This window comes from Sinocyclocheilus grahami, unplaced genomic scaffold (assembly GCF_001515645.1).
Source record: "Sinocyclocheilus grahami isolate Dianchi unplaced genomic scaffold, SAMN03320097.WGS_v1.1 scaffold1056.1, whole genome shotgun sequence".
Lineage (NCBI taxonomy): Eukaryota > Metazoa > Chordata > Actinopteri > Cypriniformes > Cyprinidae > Sinocyclocheilus > Sinocyclocheilus grahami.
Genome location: NW_015506235.1, coordinates 216,253 through 234,684, shown reverse-complemented (window position 1 = coordinate 234,684; position 18,432 = coordinate 216,253). Strand labels below are relative to the sequence as shown.

General features: G+C 33.3%; 1 long non-coding RNA gene across 1 annotated transcript in view; it reads left to right on the top strand.

The window, feature by feature from the left end:
* Positions 1–16,952: 16,952 nt before the first annotated feature.
* The window catches only part of LOC107566200 (uncharacterized), a 15,540-nt gene continuing 14,060 nt past the window's right edge, over positions 16,953–18,432 (top strand). The window contains exons 1-2 of the long non-coding RNA XR_001606484.1: positions 16,953–17,012; positions 18,417–18,419. This is a non-coding gene — a long non-coding RNA (uncharacterized lncRNA). The remainder of the gene's footprint in view (positions 17,013–18,416; positions 18,420–18,432) is intronic.

Below are 18,432 nucleotides of genomic sequence, written 5' to 3'. Positions count from 1 at the left end.
AATCAAGGTTTTAAAGTTGTTTATTAGATCATAACCACCAGTATGATTTTAAAAGCCCCATTAAGTTAAGTGAAATTGCAACTTGTGTGTAGCCTCCAGTGGCTTAACTTTCCAAACGTATAAGTGAAGAAAATTTGGCAGGACGTATTTTGAAAGGCAATAGATAGGAGGAAAAAAAAATCAAAGTCATTTTGAATCTTTCAATAAAAATGATGAGTGCTTCATCTACATCTGAGAACACTGCTGACCTTCAAAACCTCTTAGTAGGCATTGCAGCCAAGTCATCCATAATAATAATAATAATAATAATAATAATAATAATGATAATAATAGGTAAAGGCTGCAGGAAAATTAGCTTTGCATTCACAGGGGGAAAAATACCATTTAAAATATATTAACAAAATACAATTTTTTATTTTAAATTGTAAAATAATTTTATATATATATATAATACAATTTTTAATATACACAAAAAGTGAAACGTGACCTGCCTGGACACATCCCCATAATATTCACCCAGTTAGTTTCATTACATTCTCATGAATTATACATTTGTATCATTTCCTCCGTTAAGAAGACGTTCATTAACAACACAAACTTTATAGAAATACAAACTTTAATGCATTTTAAACTCACTGTATTCAATTCATGTGAGATGAGCATGTTATTTTGAGAGAAAGAGGGATTAAAAAAAAAAAAAAAACACGCCAAAGGTCAAGCTCATCCGCCTGGTGATTACTTTACCATCCTCGATTGCATTATTGTTTGTCTTGCAATTTCCTCTCATCAGGCTATCATTTGATTATGCAAATAAGCAGCTGCGCTGGGCACCTTGGTCGTCTTGAATGCGATGCTTATCACCATGGCGATGGTTACCGGGTTTCAGGCCGACCGATCTTTCCTCCCACCGGCTTATTTGACACAACCCTCTTCCTTGTCTAGTCTCTGCCTGCCATGATGTGTGATGATGTGCGCTGTGTTTATAAATAGCACCAGCTTTTCACATTGGTTTTACATAATCCGGACATTTCGCCTTGCGTTAAATCAGTGTTGACACAGCACCAGGGGGACCCTTGATTGTCAGACATAACAACATCCATTTATCTCCCTTTAAAAACTTGATTCTGTTTCCTGCTACTATGCGACGTATTTGACTCCAGACACATTCACACGTCACATCGCATTAGCCGGATCATAATCGAGCACATCTGAATAGTTTAAAAAAGGATCAACAATATGATTGGCTCATAGCGCTATAATTAACCCAGATATGGGATGCGATCATACCTCATCTAATGGGCCGGTAAAATATTCATCAGATCGCATTCAAAGTGATTGGGTATCTCGAGTAACAAAGAGAAAGGACAGTCTTGAATTAAAGGGCACATTTCATGAGGAATTACATTCATCTGAGATAAAAGAGATCATTTATAGTCTACTATGAATGCATACTGTATGCTTCAGGAGACAAAGCTTCCTCCCCTTTCCAAAAAGAGCATGGAAAATATGACTCATACTTAAATCTGATGTCAGAGCGCTGAAACATTAACATATGACAGCCCACATGTCAGAAACTGAGCCTGTCCAGTGATGGTAAGCTAATATGTGCAGAATAGATAGCAGAAAAAATAACAATGCATTTTGTGCATCATAAGCCTGTCACAATATAATCGCAGATTTTTGCAAAGAGGCTGTCACTGAAGAATGGTGCCGTTAAAAATATTAAACATAAATGCCTTAATATGCAGTTCATAAATTAAGGAGCTTTTCTTAAAAGAAAGCATATATTAAAAACACAACTTTATACGCTGATAAAAATTCAGTTTTGCATTGCATAAATAAATTATATTTTGAAGTATATTAAAATAGAAAATAATTTTAAATTATGAGAACATTTTCACAATATTACTGTTTTTTCTACTTCTTCTACCTTTGGCATGCATTAAATTACCTTAAACTGAGTAATAAAATAAATAAAACCCAGCATATTATTATACGGTAAATTGACAACACAGAAATGTATAATATAAATGTATATATTTCCTCCATACTTCATGTAAGATGAGCACATAATTTTGTGAGAAAGGGATTAGGGACACACACACACACACACACACACACACACACACACATAAAAGAAAGCATATATTAAAAACACAACTTTATACGCTGATAAAAATTCAGTTTTGCATTGCATAAATAAATTATATTTTGAAGTATATTAAAATAGAAAATAATTTTAAATTATGAGAACATTTTCACAATATTACTGTTTTTTCTACTTCTTCTACCTTTGGCATGCATTAAATTACCTTAAACTGAGTAATAAAATAAATAAAACCCAGCATATTATTATACGGTAAATTGACAACACAGAAATGTATAATATAAATGTATATATTTCCTCCATACTTCATGTAAGATGAGCACATAATTTTGTGAGAAAGGGATTAGGGACACACACACACACACACACACACACACACACACACACACACACACAGAGAGACACACAGACACAGACACAGACACACACACAACCACAAAAGTCAATCTCATCAACTAACATAAGTAAACTTAACATATAAAATTATACTTGCATTCTATTGGTAGTTTTATAAAGTATAAAGTTTTATATTATTATTATATTTAATAAATATTTAAATAAATATTAACAATAAACCATAAAAACCAACGTGTGTGTGTGTGTATGATATATAATTTTAAGATTTTTGTTTGCAATATATAGTTACTAAGATTTTTTTAAAGATTTTTACTTAAGATATTACTTTTGATATACCGTCAAAAATATAAAAACTCAAATATTAAGTTAACTATATATTGCAAACAAAAATCTTATTCACTGATAACTTATTCACTGATAACACACAAAATGCTTTATAAAATATCAAAAATGTAAAAAAGTCAACAGAATAAGTTGTCATAATGGAATCAGCCTATTACAGGCTATTTTAAACAATTACGAAGTACAAAATGTTTTATAAAATAGCAAAAATGTAAGTTGCCACAAAAGAATGAGCCTATTAAAGGCTATTTTAAAAAATTATGAAATCATTTTCTAAAATAGCAAAAATCAATGTTTTGATGAACAGAAATTGTAATAGAGAGTGCATGTGACAACTTGCCCCAATAAAAATGTGCCATGTGACCAAAACCTCTGCTAGAGAAAAGCATTGGTCCATTAGGACCTACTGAGTTATTGAAATACAGCCTTTTTGACAACTTCCCCAGCCATCCTACAAACTTCAAGCCCTAAACCATCCACTAAATATTTAGTTATTTAGATATGACTTATGTATGTTTCAGTGCATTTTGACATTTCTGCTATAACCTCATTCTAATTATTTAGTTTTTTATTAGAATAGTCAACAAAACAAATAATAAATCACAAAGCTCATTAAAACAGTAGTGCTGAAGTCTGGTCTTTAGCAAAGTCCCTCATTATCAGAGTCAGCATCCTAATATCACTGAAAGTTAGTAAGTTCTGTCAAGGTGAAGATTGTGTGTATTTATTTGGCTAAATGTTACATATTGTTCAATTCACAAGAGACTAATTACTAAGTAACCTTTACTTGCATTGGTCCTTTCTGCTCTCATAAATATGCAATTGCAATTGTTTTCCAGTTTTTTTTTGCTGGCACACTTAAAGATGTTCCAAGTTATCTGAGGTTGGCTGCAGTTTCTACAACAAATACACTTGATCTTCACAGTAATCATCTTTCGATGGTATTTATAGATGCATTGTGCATGGTACTTTCAAACACTGGCAGGACTTACAGAACAAACAAACATTAGTGCCACTGTTTTGTCAGGAAGGAATGTAGGGTGAACAAATTAGCATGCAATAACGAGTAGGCTTATGCACACTATGTAGGATGCACAGTTAGCGGCCAACAAAACGGACAAACAAACAAACAAAAAAGGGAATAGCATTTTACACGGTTCCACATTTCAAAGACTCCAACATATTTCGAACGGATTGCATTTGGAATATACAGTACAGTACCTTTTTTCTGGAAGACTGCGAGCTGTGTGGAAATGCATTTGCGCTTTGCAGTTCTGATGAAACGTGGCGGTTGGCCAGCGAACATGAAAAACCGAATATGTGAAAGCCACTAAAAATGACTTCAGAGTCGGGAAATAAAATGCATGTGCACAGAGACCCTTAACATTCCTACTTCACATTCATATGTTTTGCTTTTTGCACTTAAAATGATAAATTCAATCTTCTACCCTTTTTTTGTACACTTATTTACAAGTTGCCAATGTTGAGGCATTTACAAAAGCATATAAAACATTATTCTTATCTGAATTGCTTTATTTTGACTCGTAAAGCCACAGAGGCTTAAAATACTGATAGTCGAGAGTGTCAAAACTAGTATTAAAATGCACAACTCATTTAGATGCACTGTTGTTAGGTTTGACAAAATAGCTGCAGTTGTAACCTGCCTGAAGCAGTGATGCTATTTAAAGCAGATGTGTTTGTTCGGCTCGTTTTTAGAAGGCAAGGGAAAATCAGAAAGAGGGAACACAGTTGGTGTTGTGTATATTAAACAGGGACGTGTCATAAAATGCTAATAGGAAGCTGCTTTGCATTAACGTCTGAATTAAGAAAAGAAAAATGGTGCAGACAAAACGTGAGAACCAAATTTGAGAGCTATCTACAGTATATTAGAGGCAAGGCGTAAGGATGAGAACTTTAATTGTGAGGAGTGTATCGTGGGTCTTGTCTGTGGAAACAATGGAATTTCCTTTATACATTTTTGAGAAAAAAAATCATATAAAACTTCAATTTTATAACAAAGCTTCCCAAACTCCCTAACTTAGAAAAATCTGCTTTACTTCTGAAAACGAGGCAAACTGCACCTCATGTAGCTGCATAAAAAAAATGAACTTGCGTGTATTTTTAGATGCATTCATTATTATCTTCCATGCTATGATTTCAGGACAGCCCTGGAGCCCCTGTGGCGTGGGTGACCCCTTACAGCGATATGAGCCATTAAATTCTGGTTAGATTTGCCTTTGCAGAACCATCTATGAGAGCCTTTGCTTCATTCTGGAATCTTCTCTGTCATTCGCAGTCCTGCCAAAAAGTATTTGGACACACAAACTGTCTGGATGTCATTAAATTAGATGCAAAATGTCAGATCTAGGGAGAATCTGTAAACAAATGCTTTTGCTCTCTTCTTCTAGTTCACACAGGTGTAGTTTGTCACGCTAAAATTAATTTTGAGCAATATACACATTCTTTGTTTTATCATTTGAAGGCAAAATAAAGGCTGCAAGAAGCCAAAATAAAGGCAAAATATATAGCAAAAAAATTATATATATATATAAAAAGGATGTAAAAAGGATTTTTGCCTTTCTACCATTCTTAAAAAAGATGACACTAAAGTGCACTGTGTTTGTGAATCGTGATTAATTACATAAGCAAAGCAATCGTGCATTTATTTCTCTATGAGAATTTGAATTTGCAACTCCACATGGAGGTTAATGAGATTTTGTCAAACGAAAAGTTCCATCAGAAAGTGAGCTGGAGTCTATTTTTCCTCGCACTCTGCTTCTCCCATCAGCCGGCATTCGCAATACATCAAGAGCCCCTCCGAAATTTGGCAGAAACAAAATGCAGGCAAAGATTAAAAGTTGATATGTTTGCCTTTGTATCGCTGATGCATTACATGAAACATTGGATTTGTCACAAGGTGTGCCCACGTTTGGGAAATTTGCAGAGGGCTGGCGTTTTCATCAGTCACCCTGGGGGATAACGCTACGGGAACACTCAGCAAAAACCGCTGAGGTGAATGTGCAAACGCTTTGAGAAACCACAGGCTGTTTTGTCAGCAGAGGTGTCACATGAATGCACTATTAGGCCTTTTTTCAGAACAGCTAACATGATGTATGTCTTTGACACGTGAGCATACATTTTTAAATATAGTGGCAAGAAGAATTAGATACTAGCTATCTGTGATGGGTTAATTCAAGGAGAACCGCTGTGACATCTGTCAACAGAAGCAAAAAATAAAATCTCTGGGGAAACTGTCGCATGCGCAATGTGACGCTGCAATTTTCATTTGTACCAGCAGATATCTCACCTTTAAGCTAGAAAACGTATTTATATTTGTCAACAAAATCCAATATCTCAATTCTTTCTCATACACAGCGATGAGATTAAATAAAAACAAAATAGTTTTTCCTATGCGTTTCAAATTAAGCTCAAACTTAAGATTCTAGAGTCAACAATGAAAAGAGATTTTTGCTCTTTATGGTAAAACGCACAATGTGTATATATATATATGTGTAGGTAAGTTTATTTTTTTTCTTTCCCCCAAGCAAGTCAAAGGCTATCAGCAACTCTTTGGTTACAAACAAGAATCTCATACAGATTTGGAAAAGCTTGAAGGTGAGTAAATGGTGACACACACGTACTCACACACACACACATGCACACACACACTTGCAAGCGCACACATGCACGCACATATATGCACACAAATAAAAACATATAAATAAATAAATAATGATAATAACAATACTTATTCAGCTATATTAGTTGACATAAGCTCAGTTAATATTATTTCAACAAAAACTGTGAACAAAATATTATTGTTGTTGTTGTTGTTTTTAAAAAAAAATGAAACTTCATGTTTAATTATCTGCTACTTGCTGTTTGTAATTAATTGTGAAATTTGCTAGCTAGTGGAAATTGTTTCTATATCTTTTTCTTTCCCCCCAGTGTACAGCTGACATGAACTCACAATGAACAATACATCCTAGTTAATGTTAATTTCAGCATTTACTAACATTTTGAAAATCAAAGTGGTTTCTGTTGTTATTAGTTAATGCACTGTCGACTACTGTACGATGAACAATGAATAACTAACATCACCGAAGAGTAATACATAAATGCTGTAAGACTAATAAATGTTAAAACATAAATTGTAAAGTGTCACCAAGATTTCAAAATGAACTCAAACTTGACTTTTAATGTAATCTCTATATTCTTACTGTATATGTTTTATAATAGATGCCCCATTTGTGTCTATTTTTTTTCTCTCCATCTGAGGCAAAGTTTAAAGTTTACTGAATCATAACTGAGTTATAAAAGCACACACTTTGAGCAATAAATTGGTCCTCTTTTACAACTGCTAATGAATGACCCCTAAATGTATTATTTAACCACAGCACTATAAAGCACCTCTATAGAAAGCCAAGGGCTCAAGAGTAAAATAAACCCAGTTCTGCAGTGGAAACCCAGAACACACTTTGTCTGGAGTGCAGGTTCATCTTTGACCTCGGACATGGATTCCAAACAGCTTCCCTTTGACCCACAGACAACAGAACTGGAACTACACTTGCTTTAACACATAAGCTGCAAGATTTACAGCCAAGGACAAGAGAGGTCAACACTCTGCGGATGAGTCTTCACACAAAGTTAGGAATATATATGTTCGCTGTACTGTACAGTTCTTTTTAAAATTTTCCAAGACAAGTCAATGATACAGAAACAGGATTACTGGTGTCTTAACCCATCATAACCAGAAGAAAATATTTTCTTACAGATGGTTGGACAGACTGAGCGCTTCACTAATATATGAAGGCACAGACTGTTCTTTTAACCCCTCACACGTTCAAAGCAATGAGATACAGTACGACAAACTAATATTGCCTTCGATGGACGGATTTGAGTCTAATGGCAAACCAGAAAGAACAAGAATATAATGTGTTGAGAAATATTCATATTGAGATATCTTGTCATTCCAGATGTCATTGTTGTCTAGGAGAATTTTTGATATGGTTCAACGTTTCAACATTTGATAAGAAAAGAAAGAAAGTAAAATCGGTAATACTGTGAAATATTATTAACATTTTAAATAACTGTTTTCTATTTGAATATAAAAATGTAATTTATTCCTGTAATCAAATGGACATGGATTCCAAACAGCTTCCCTTTGACCCACAGACAACAGAACTGGAACTACACTTGCTTTAACACATAAGCTGCAAGATTTACAGCCAAGGACAAGAGAGGTCAACACTCTGCGGATGAGTCTTCACACAAAGTTAGGAATATATATGTTCGCTGTACTGTACAGTTCTTTTTAAAATTTTCCAAGACAAGTCAATGATACAGAAACAGGATTACTGGAGTCTTAAACCATCATAACCAGAAGAAAATATTTTCTTACAGATGGTTGGACAGACTGAGCGCTTCACTAATTTATGAAGGCACAAACTGTTCTTTTAACCCCTCACACGTTCAAAGCAATGAGATACAGTACGACAAACTAATATTGCCTTCGATGGACGGATTTGAGTCTAATGGCAAACCAGAAAGAACAAGAATATAATTTGTTGAGAAATATTCATATTGAGATATCTTTTCATTCCAGATGTCATTGTTGTCTAGGATAATTTTTGATATGGTTCAACGTTTCAACATTTGATAAGAAAAGAAAGAAAGTAAAATCGGTAATACTGTGAAATATTATTAACATTTGAAATAACTGTTTTCTATTTGAATATAAAAATGTAATTTATTCTTGTAATCAAATCTGAATTTTCAGCATCATTACTCCAGTCTTCAGTGCCACATGATCCTTCAGAAATCAGTCTAATATGATGATTTGCAGCTCAAGAAGCATTTCTTATTGTTATCAATGTTGAATTTATTTATTTTTTCATCAGGATTACTTGACATTTAACATTTAAAAGTACAGCATTTATTTGAAACTTTGGTAACACTATAAATGTCTTTACTGTCACCTTTGACAATTTAATGTGACCTTACTGAATAAAAGTATCAATTTCTTCATTACACTATTGAATGGTGTTTTGTATATATTTCAAACGACAAACCCTTTTTTTGGTGGTCATTTTTGAAGACAAACACACAGCAGTTTTTCTTTCGGTTTTAATATAGCTGGATTCATTATCCATGAACATCTGCAGCAACACATTTTCATACCTCTGCAATTATCGATGATCACACACAAGGGTTGTTAGGCCAGTTTCCCTTCCAAAATGTTCTTAAAGAGCCACGGCTTAAATTAGTCTGCAACACAACAGCTCTCTGACAATTTCATTTGCACAGCTCCAGTGAATTCTTCAACCCCCCAATTGTCTGTCTCTCTCTCTGTCTGTCTTCCTGCCTGGTTTTCTCCCGCCCCTCGTTCTGGACTCTTCACGGCTGTTATTTATAAAACTTAAACCTTTTAATTACACGTTAGCTCCCATTTGCTATCATGGAGCTAAACCAATTTTCTCTTAAGTAGTTATGACTTTTAATGTAATCTCTATATTCTTACTGTATATGTTTTATAATAGATGCCCCATTTGTGTCTATTTTTTTTCTCTCCATCTGAGGCAAAGTTTAAAGTTTACTGAATCATAACTGAGTTATAAAAGCACACACTTTGAGCAATAAATTGGTCCTCTTTTACAACTGCTAATGAATGACCCCTAAATGTATTATTTAACCACAGCACTATAAAGCACCTCTATAGAATGCCAAGGTTCTCAAGAGTAAAATAAGCCCAGTTCTGCAGTGGAAACCCAGAACACACTTTGTCTGGAGTGCAGGTTCATCTTTGACCTCGGACATGGATTCCAAACAGCTTCCCTTTGACCCACAGACAACAGAACTGGAACTACACTTGCTTTAACACATAAGCTGCAAGATTTACAGCCAAGGACAAGAGAGGTCAACACTCTGCGGATGAGTCTTCACACAAAGTTAGGAATATATATGTTCGCTGTACTGTACAGTTCTTTTTAAAATTTTCCAAGACAAGTCAATGATACAGAAACAGGATTACTGGAGTCTTAAACCATCATAACCAGAAGAAAATATTTTCTTACAGATGGTTGGACAGACTGAGCGCTTCACTAATTTATGAAGGCACAAACTGTTCTTTTAACCCCTCACACGTTCAAAGCAATGAGATACAGTACGACAAACTAATATTGCCTACGATGGACGGATTTGAGTCTAATGGCAAACCAGAAAGAACAAGAATATAATTTGTTGAGAAATATTCATATTGAGATATCTTTTCATTCCAGATGTCATTGTTGTCTAGGATAATTTTTGATATGGTTCAACGTTTCAACATTTGATAAGAAAAGAAAGAAAGTAAAATCGGTAATACTGTGAAATATTATTAACATTTGAAATAACTGTTTTCTATTTGAATATAAAAATGTAATTTATTCTTGTAATCAAATCTGAATTTTCAGCATCATTACTCCAGTCTTCAGTGCCACATGATCCTTCAGAAATCAGTCTAATATGATGATTTGCAGCTCAAGAAGCATTTCTTATTGTTATCAATGTTGAATTTATTTATTTTTTCGTCAGGATTACTTGACATTTAACATTTAAAAGTACAGCATTTATTTGAAACTTTGGTAACACTATAAATGTCTTTACTGTCACCTTTGACAATTTAATGTGACCTTACTGAATAAAAGTATCAATTTCTTCATTACACTATTGAATGGTGTTTTGTATATATTTCAAACGAAAAACCCTTTTTTTGGTGGTCATTTTTGAAGACAAACACACAGCAGTTTTTCTTTCGGTTTTAATATAGCTGGATTCATTATCCATGAACATCTGCAGCAACACATTTTTATACCTCTGCAATTATCGATGATCACACACAAGGGTTGTTAGGCCAGTTTCCCTTCCAAAATGTTCTTAAAGAGCCACGGCTTAAATTAGTCTGCAACACAACAGCTCTCTGACAATTTCATTTGCACAGCTCCAGTGAATTCTTCAACCCCCCAATTGTCTGTCTCTCTCTCTGACTGTCTTCCTGTCTGCTTTTCTCCCGCCCCTCGTTCTGGACTCTTCACGGCTGTTATTTATAAAACTTAAACCTTTTAATTACACGTTAGCTCCCATTTGCTATCATGGAGCTAAACCAATTTTCTCTTAAGTAGTTATGTAATAGTAGGTTTAGAGGTTATACTTTTCCAACATTAGTGCAAGAGGTGTGCATTTGTAAAGCAATTTGCTAACTTAACCGAGCATGTAGTTCATTCAAATATGCAAATCATCAATTTGTCAGTAAACTCAATTTTCGTGTTAATGATATTAAACAATCTGAATGTGCATAAATGTCCTTAAATGAAGGACAAATGCCGTCAGATTTCTAATGAATCGGTCTCCAATTGTTGAATAAAGCTACCCTGCGCAAGATTTAATTGCATGTTATGTGTTATAATTAAATGATCTTGTTATATCTAAAAGCTTTTAACACAAAGTCGACTGAAATAGTCGACCTCACATAATTACTAACATTCCCATCTTACATAACACTCCCTGATTTTCCACAATAGCTAATTAATCAAGAGTTTAAAGCAGCTTTAAAACAATTCAGCCTCATGTGTAAAATGATTGAGAAAAATGGCATCACAAAAATATATTTACACCTATTTGCTTATGCCTATTTACTTACTCCTACATGACATTAACCAAATAAACAATTAAAGTTATGACATATCTACTCTATGTATAACACTTCAGAACATATTCTAGACGGAGTACACAACTAAACTTTTTCTTGCACTCACACACAGCAGCACTCATAGGAACATAAACAGCTTTTCTGAGGTAAAAACCTGAAAATGGCTTGACGCAGCTCTTATTCAACTAGTCACGTAGCAATGCACACTGGCAATATGACATAAGACATTTAAGGCACATATTTCTGTAGAGCTGCTTTGAAACAACTGTGAAAAGCGCTGTACAAATAGAAAAGACTTGACATTGCATGTCACTCTGTGATTGTGCTGTTCTTGAAAAATTCAGAACAACTTGCTGTTCAGGGTAGAAACCGTTTTATAAGATCTTCTTTTTATCACCTCAAATGTTTAAATGTTAAATGTTTGACAGTACATCACTGGCTCTGTGACATAAAATCTAGATAATGAAAATTGAATTTATCAAGGATGCATTGAATTGATCCAAAACGACAGTAAAGACATTTATAATATTATAACATTTCCATTTCAAATAAATTATGTTCTTATGAACTTTCTATTCATCAAAGAAGCCTGACATAAAAAGTGCCATGGTTCCCACAAACATACTGTATGAAACAGCACAAATGTGTTCAACATTGATAAATAATAAATGTTTCCTGAGCAGCAAATCAGCATATGAGAATGATTTCTGTAGGATAATGTGACATTGAAGAATGGAGTAATGATGCTGAAAATTCAGCTTTGCATCACAGGAATCCTTTTAATTACACGTTAGCTCCCATTTGCTATCATGGAGCTAAACCAATTTTCTCTTAAGTAGTTATGTAATAGTAGGTTTAGAGGTTATACTTTTCCAACATTAGTGCAAGAGGTGTGCATTTGTAAAGCAATTTGCTAACTTAACCGAGCATGTAGTTCATTCAAATATGCAAATCATCAATTTGTCAGTAAACTCAATTTTCGTGTTAATGATATTAAACAATCTGAATGTGCATAAATGTCCTTAAATGAAGGACAAATGCCGTCAGATTTCTAATGAATCGGTCTCCAATTGTTGAATAAAGCTACCCTGCGCAAGATTTAATTGCATGTTATGTGTTATAATTAAATGATCTTGTTATATCTAAAAGCTTTTAACACAAAGTCGACTGAAATAGTCGACCTCACATAATTACTAACATTCCCATCTTACATAACACTCCCTGATTTTCCACAATAGCTAATTAATCAAGAGTTTAAAGCAGCTTTAAAACAATTCAGCCTCATGTGTAAAATGATTGAGAAAAATGGCATCACAAAAATATATTTACACCTATTTGCTTATGCCTATTTACTTACTCCTACATGACATTAACCAAATAAACAATTAAAGTTATGACATATCTACTCTATGTATAACACTTCAGAACATATTCTAGACGGAGTACACAACTAAACTTTTTCTTGCACTCACACACAGCAGCACTCATAGGAACATAAACAGCTTTTCTGAGGTAAAAACCTGAAAATGGCTTGACGCTGCTCTTATTCAACTAGTCACGTAGCAATGCACACTGGCAATATGACATAAGACATTTAAGGCACATATTTCTGTAGAGCTGCTTTGAAACAACTGTGAAAAGCGCTGTACAAATAGAAAAGACTTGACATTGCATGTCACTCTGTGATTGTGCTGTTCTTGAAAAATTCAGAACAACTTGCTGTTCAGGGTAGAAACCGTTTTATAAGATCTTCTTTTTATCACCTCAAATGTTTAAATGTTAAATGTTTGACAGTACATCACTGGCTCTGTGACATAAAATCTAGATAATGAAAATTTAATTTATCAAGGATGCATTGAATTGATCCAAAACGACAGGAAAGACATTTATAATATTATAACATTTCCATTTCAAATAAATTATGTTCTTTTGAACTTTCTATTCATCAAAGAAGCCTGACATAAAAAAGTGCCATGGTTCCCACAAACATACTGTATGAAACAGCACAAATGTGTTCAACATTGATAAATAATAAATGTTTCCTGAGCAGCAAATCAGCATATCAGAATGATTTCTGTAGGATAATGTGACATTGAAGAATGGAGTAATGATGCTGAAAATTTAGCTTTGCATCGCAGGAATAAATTACATTTTAAAATACGTATTCACATAGAAAACAGTTCTTTTAAAGTGCCCCTATTATGGGTTATGAAAGGTTCATAGTTTGGTTTTGGGAGTCTCCAACAACAGGTTGACATGCATGCGAGGTCAAAAAACACTTTCACTGTCTTATAATATGCATTTATTTTTACTATATTTGCTCAATGACTCACAAACGATTAGCTCAACGATTCATTTTTTGCAAACCCCTAATCTACGGTGATTGGTCCGATTGGTCAATTTAATTTCCATTTCATCATGCCTGTAATGCAATGCCTGAAAATATATATATATATATATATATATATATATATATATAATCTTGAGTTACTACATATATATAATCTAGTTACACAATGATAATTAAAACAATAATAACATACTATTATAAAATATGAATAAATTATGGTATACACTAATATATGTGTACTGTATATACATATTTTACAATTTATTTATTAGTATACAGTAACAATTGATTAATAATAACAATGATTTATTTGTTTTGTAGAATTGTGATTGTCATTACAAATGTAATTTATTGATAATTACAAATTGTTAATTGCAATTGACATATTACAATTTCCATGCATACATTTTATGTTTTAGTTGACAATGATAATAATAATCATCATCATCCTGACCATTCTCTCTTCTGTGTAGCACAAATACAAGCTACATTTTTGAAAAACATCTTGCCATTTGTTCTGTACAATGAAAACAGGAAAAGTATTGGTGTTATCAAGCTTTATAACAACAGAAAAAGTACCATCAAACTGGTCCATGAGGAAAGAGTACAATAATCCATGCGTTTTTAATTAATAGCTTTCCTTAAACATGGAAATATGATCAGTCAATAATGACTTCAAGTTTGATGTGTTACCTGCTCGAAGCCATTGTATGCCTTCAAAAGCCTTGGAATATCCTTCACCAGGCATATGGATGACTTTTATGATAGATCTTAGTCTTTTCTTGGGCCTTGTCATTTGAAATCACCCTCCACTTTGTTTCTATGGAGAAGCTGCCTAAGGACATTCTGCCTCAAATCTGCTTTTGTGCTGCGCAGAAGAAAGAAAACAGTACAACAGCGAAACAGCATGGGGGTGAGTAAACGATAGAAACATTTTCATTTCTGTGCAAACTACTCCTTTAGCTTGTCAAGTCTTCGAAGGTTTTATCTATTCAATAGAAAAAACTATTCAAACGTATTCTTCCTCAATTCGTAACCACGTTTACATTCTTCGTATCAGATAACGTAGCGATTTTTCAGCCCAAGGGGTGTTAGCATTCCCGCGAAGCCCTGAATTCGTTGTAACATATGATGAACGTTGCGTTCCAGGTAAACACAAGGATCGCCGAGGTAAAAAGCTCTCTTAAAGGTCACTTTTATCCATCACAAGGCAAGTGTGTTCATGAAGAAGACATCAGGTCCCTTGACGCATGATCTTAAATATATTCTTAAGGGCCTAGTCACGATGTGGAAGGCCAGAGAGGTTAGCTCTTTTTTTTACTGTTATGTTATTTCTTTCCCTCCACCCCTGAAATGACAAGAGGCCATGAGGTCACATGCTGATACCCTTTACCTTCGCTTTTATTGTTTGATTGATGCCACCGAGGACTGATTCAGCATTGCTTTATTTTCTCCTAGCATGAGAGCTTTGAACCGGTGCCTGTAAAGCGAAGCACGTACAAGGTTTGATGACATACTGCAGCAGGTGCGATGATTTGTGTTGAGACAAAGAAGAGGGGGCTTGTGCGACGGTGCGTTGGCACGATAAAGAAAGGATGTCAAATAATTAGGAGCATAAATGTGTGCGCAGGAGCCATACTTAGAAATGTGTGGGAAGCAGCTAGAGATTTCTTCAGTGAATAGGCAGCACTTCAACCAGGGAGGTCTATAATACCTGGAGAGAATTATCTGTTGGCTATAACACGCATCTCACGTGGCAGTTACACGGCTGGTGCAGGACTGTACCTGCAGACTATCCTGAGTGCTTTTAATTCTCAGTGGAAATATATGCTTTTTTTCAACCAAAAGTTAGAAATATTTATTTTTTAGTATTTTATTTTATAATATATTTAATGGGTGACTTGTAACGTGTAGTGGAGTAATTTTCACTGTAAGGTATCTGTACTTTTACTCAAGTATGGTTTTTAGGTACTCTTTACACCTCTGATAATTTATCATTTGTTTATAATATTCTACAATATTTTATTCATTGTATTATACATTTATTTGTTTATTTGCTTACTAATATAAGAATTAAATATGGAGAAATTACTATAATGTAGTAAAAATTTATAAATAAAAAAAACATACATATCTAATTTAATAATTTATTGCTTTTACATTATATACATATTCATTTTCATTTATTCATTATTTCTATTTTTATATACAAATAGCAGAAAAACATGGGGGAATTACTATATATATTTGTAATAAATACACTCTATATTGCAATAGTGGATCTAAAATATGAATAGTTAATTATAACTAGTTATGGTTAATTATTCATATTTCCCCATGAGCTGATTCGCTACATTGTAATAAAATAAATAAAAAACACAGTGTATTACTTTTTAATACATTACATAGTAATTTCTATTTATTTGTTTAATTTTACATACTAATATCAAAATTAGAAGTATAGAAATAACTTTGTATATGTAGTAGAAACACTATTTATATAATGTAACTTATTATTAACTTAATGTATTACAATTTATACATTTTACATACTAATAAAAGAACATTATATAAATGCACATGTAAATTTATAAATATACATTTTCATTTATTTATTATTTAATTTTATATACTAATACATATGTAATTGTATATACAGACACATAAAATTAATTACTTTTTATATTATTTACATAGTGATTCCCACTATTTATATATATATATATATATATATATATATATATATATATATATATATATATATATATATATTAGTGCTGTAAAGATTAGCGTTAATGCAGGCGATTATTATTATATATTTTTTTTCAGTTTAAAGTCGAATCGCCGACAAACGTTGCTTTCACACTAAGCACGAAATGATTGTTCGCCTTCTGCTAATTCACGGCGCCTACCAACGATGCATTTTTCCTCAGATATGTATCTCGTATATGAATTAACATCTAAAATAAGATAAACAAAGTTTGGTTCTAAACCAGAAACACAAACTATTTATAATGCTTACAAGAACAGTCTACATCCTAAAATATAATTAGAAGTACAATTAGCATCAAGCTACACTTGAAAATGTATGTAATTATTAAGGTATTTGCTTAATTTGAAGATTGATTGTAAAATTATTGCAATATAAAAGTATATTTAAAAACTTGAATGTTAGGTTAGAAGTCCCCCTGTAGTCAAACATTTTATCCATCTTTGATGACATATTTAAAAGTTTTTTCTTGTGAAAATAATTTGAAATAATTTCTTAAAATAGCTTGAATGTAACTCTACATCCTTGCCTCATTTACTATACGTGGATCTATGAATACGCAAATTAGCCCCGCCTCCACTCAGTCACACCAGCCAGGGCCTCCTGATCCATGGATAATGACTGATAAAACTATGTTTTTACTAACAGACAACTACAGTGGATAATATATAACAGTCGTTAAAGTTACTTACTTGACGATGTTGTGTCCTCAAAATGCTTTGAAGACTCGAATGCAGCCAAGTTTGTGATTCTTAATTTGCGCCCGCGAGCATATGCGTGTGAAGTGCGGCCGCCAATGCGAGAGAGGTGGGTCAGACTCCGGGCTACTTTTCCACTGGTGCCGCGGATTATTATTCAAGTTAGCGGTTCTAAATTCACATTAAACCATGGCTTCATGGGTTTTTTTGCTCTATTTTATTTTTGGTTTTGTGCTGGTAATCCTATTGGAATATTTTGCATGCGATCTCAATGATATCTCTATGCGCGCCGCGTTTGTATAAATGGAGAGATGGATATGCTAACGATAGGAATCTATCCCTTGACTTGATTGGTTATTGAATTTTGTGACATAGAAAACCGAGGGTTGTTTCAAACTGTGTTTCTGGGACTGTCATTGGGAAACTACAGTTTTAAGGAGAAAATACTCAGCAATGGTGTTGATTAATGGATTGGCACATGGTTTGTCTAAAAGCAAATTAAAAACACCACATAGACAAATAAACAACATAAAAACATGATTTTCACTACAGGGGGACTTTAATCAATTGACAGCACTATATACATACTATGTACACACACACACACACACACAGACACACACAATTTATTCTGCATTGCATATAGTATCACTGTAATTAAAATTATATAAATGGAAATTACTTTTTACACATTTATACATACATATACCTTGTATAGTTTATTCCTATACTATGTAGCACATGTATTTCTTTTATCAGTTAATGGCAAAAATCTGAGATTCTATAAGAAATATAGTGCCTTTAAAATATGCATATATGCCTGCAGTTCTCCCGCATCATAATAAAATTGGGAATAGCATACTTGGAACAGATACATATTTACTGAAGCACTGCATTAATTAGAACTGTGAATAACATTGTTTTCCAGCTGTATAACTGAGCAGCGACTGTAGATATCTTGGGATATTAATGTTCTTTAGGACCTTTAAATACACATAGCATAAATAATAATCATAATTACACTGTTCTTTTGTCACCCACTCTTTTTTAAATCTTAACTGTAGTTATCTAGTATATATATTTTGTACAGTATATATCGGGAACAGATTGTCCTCATTTGTA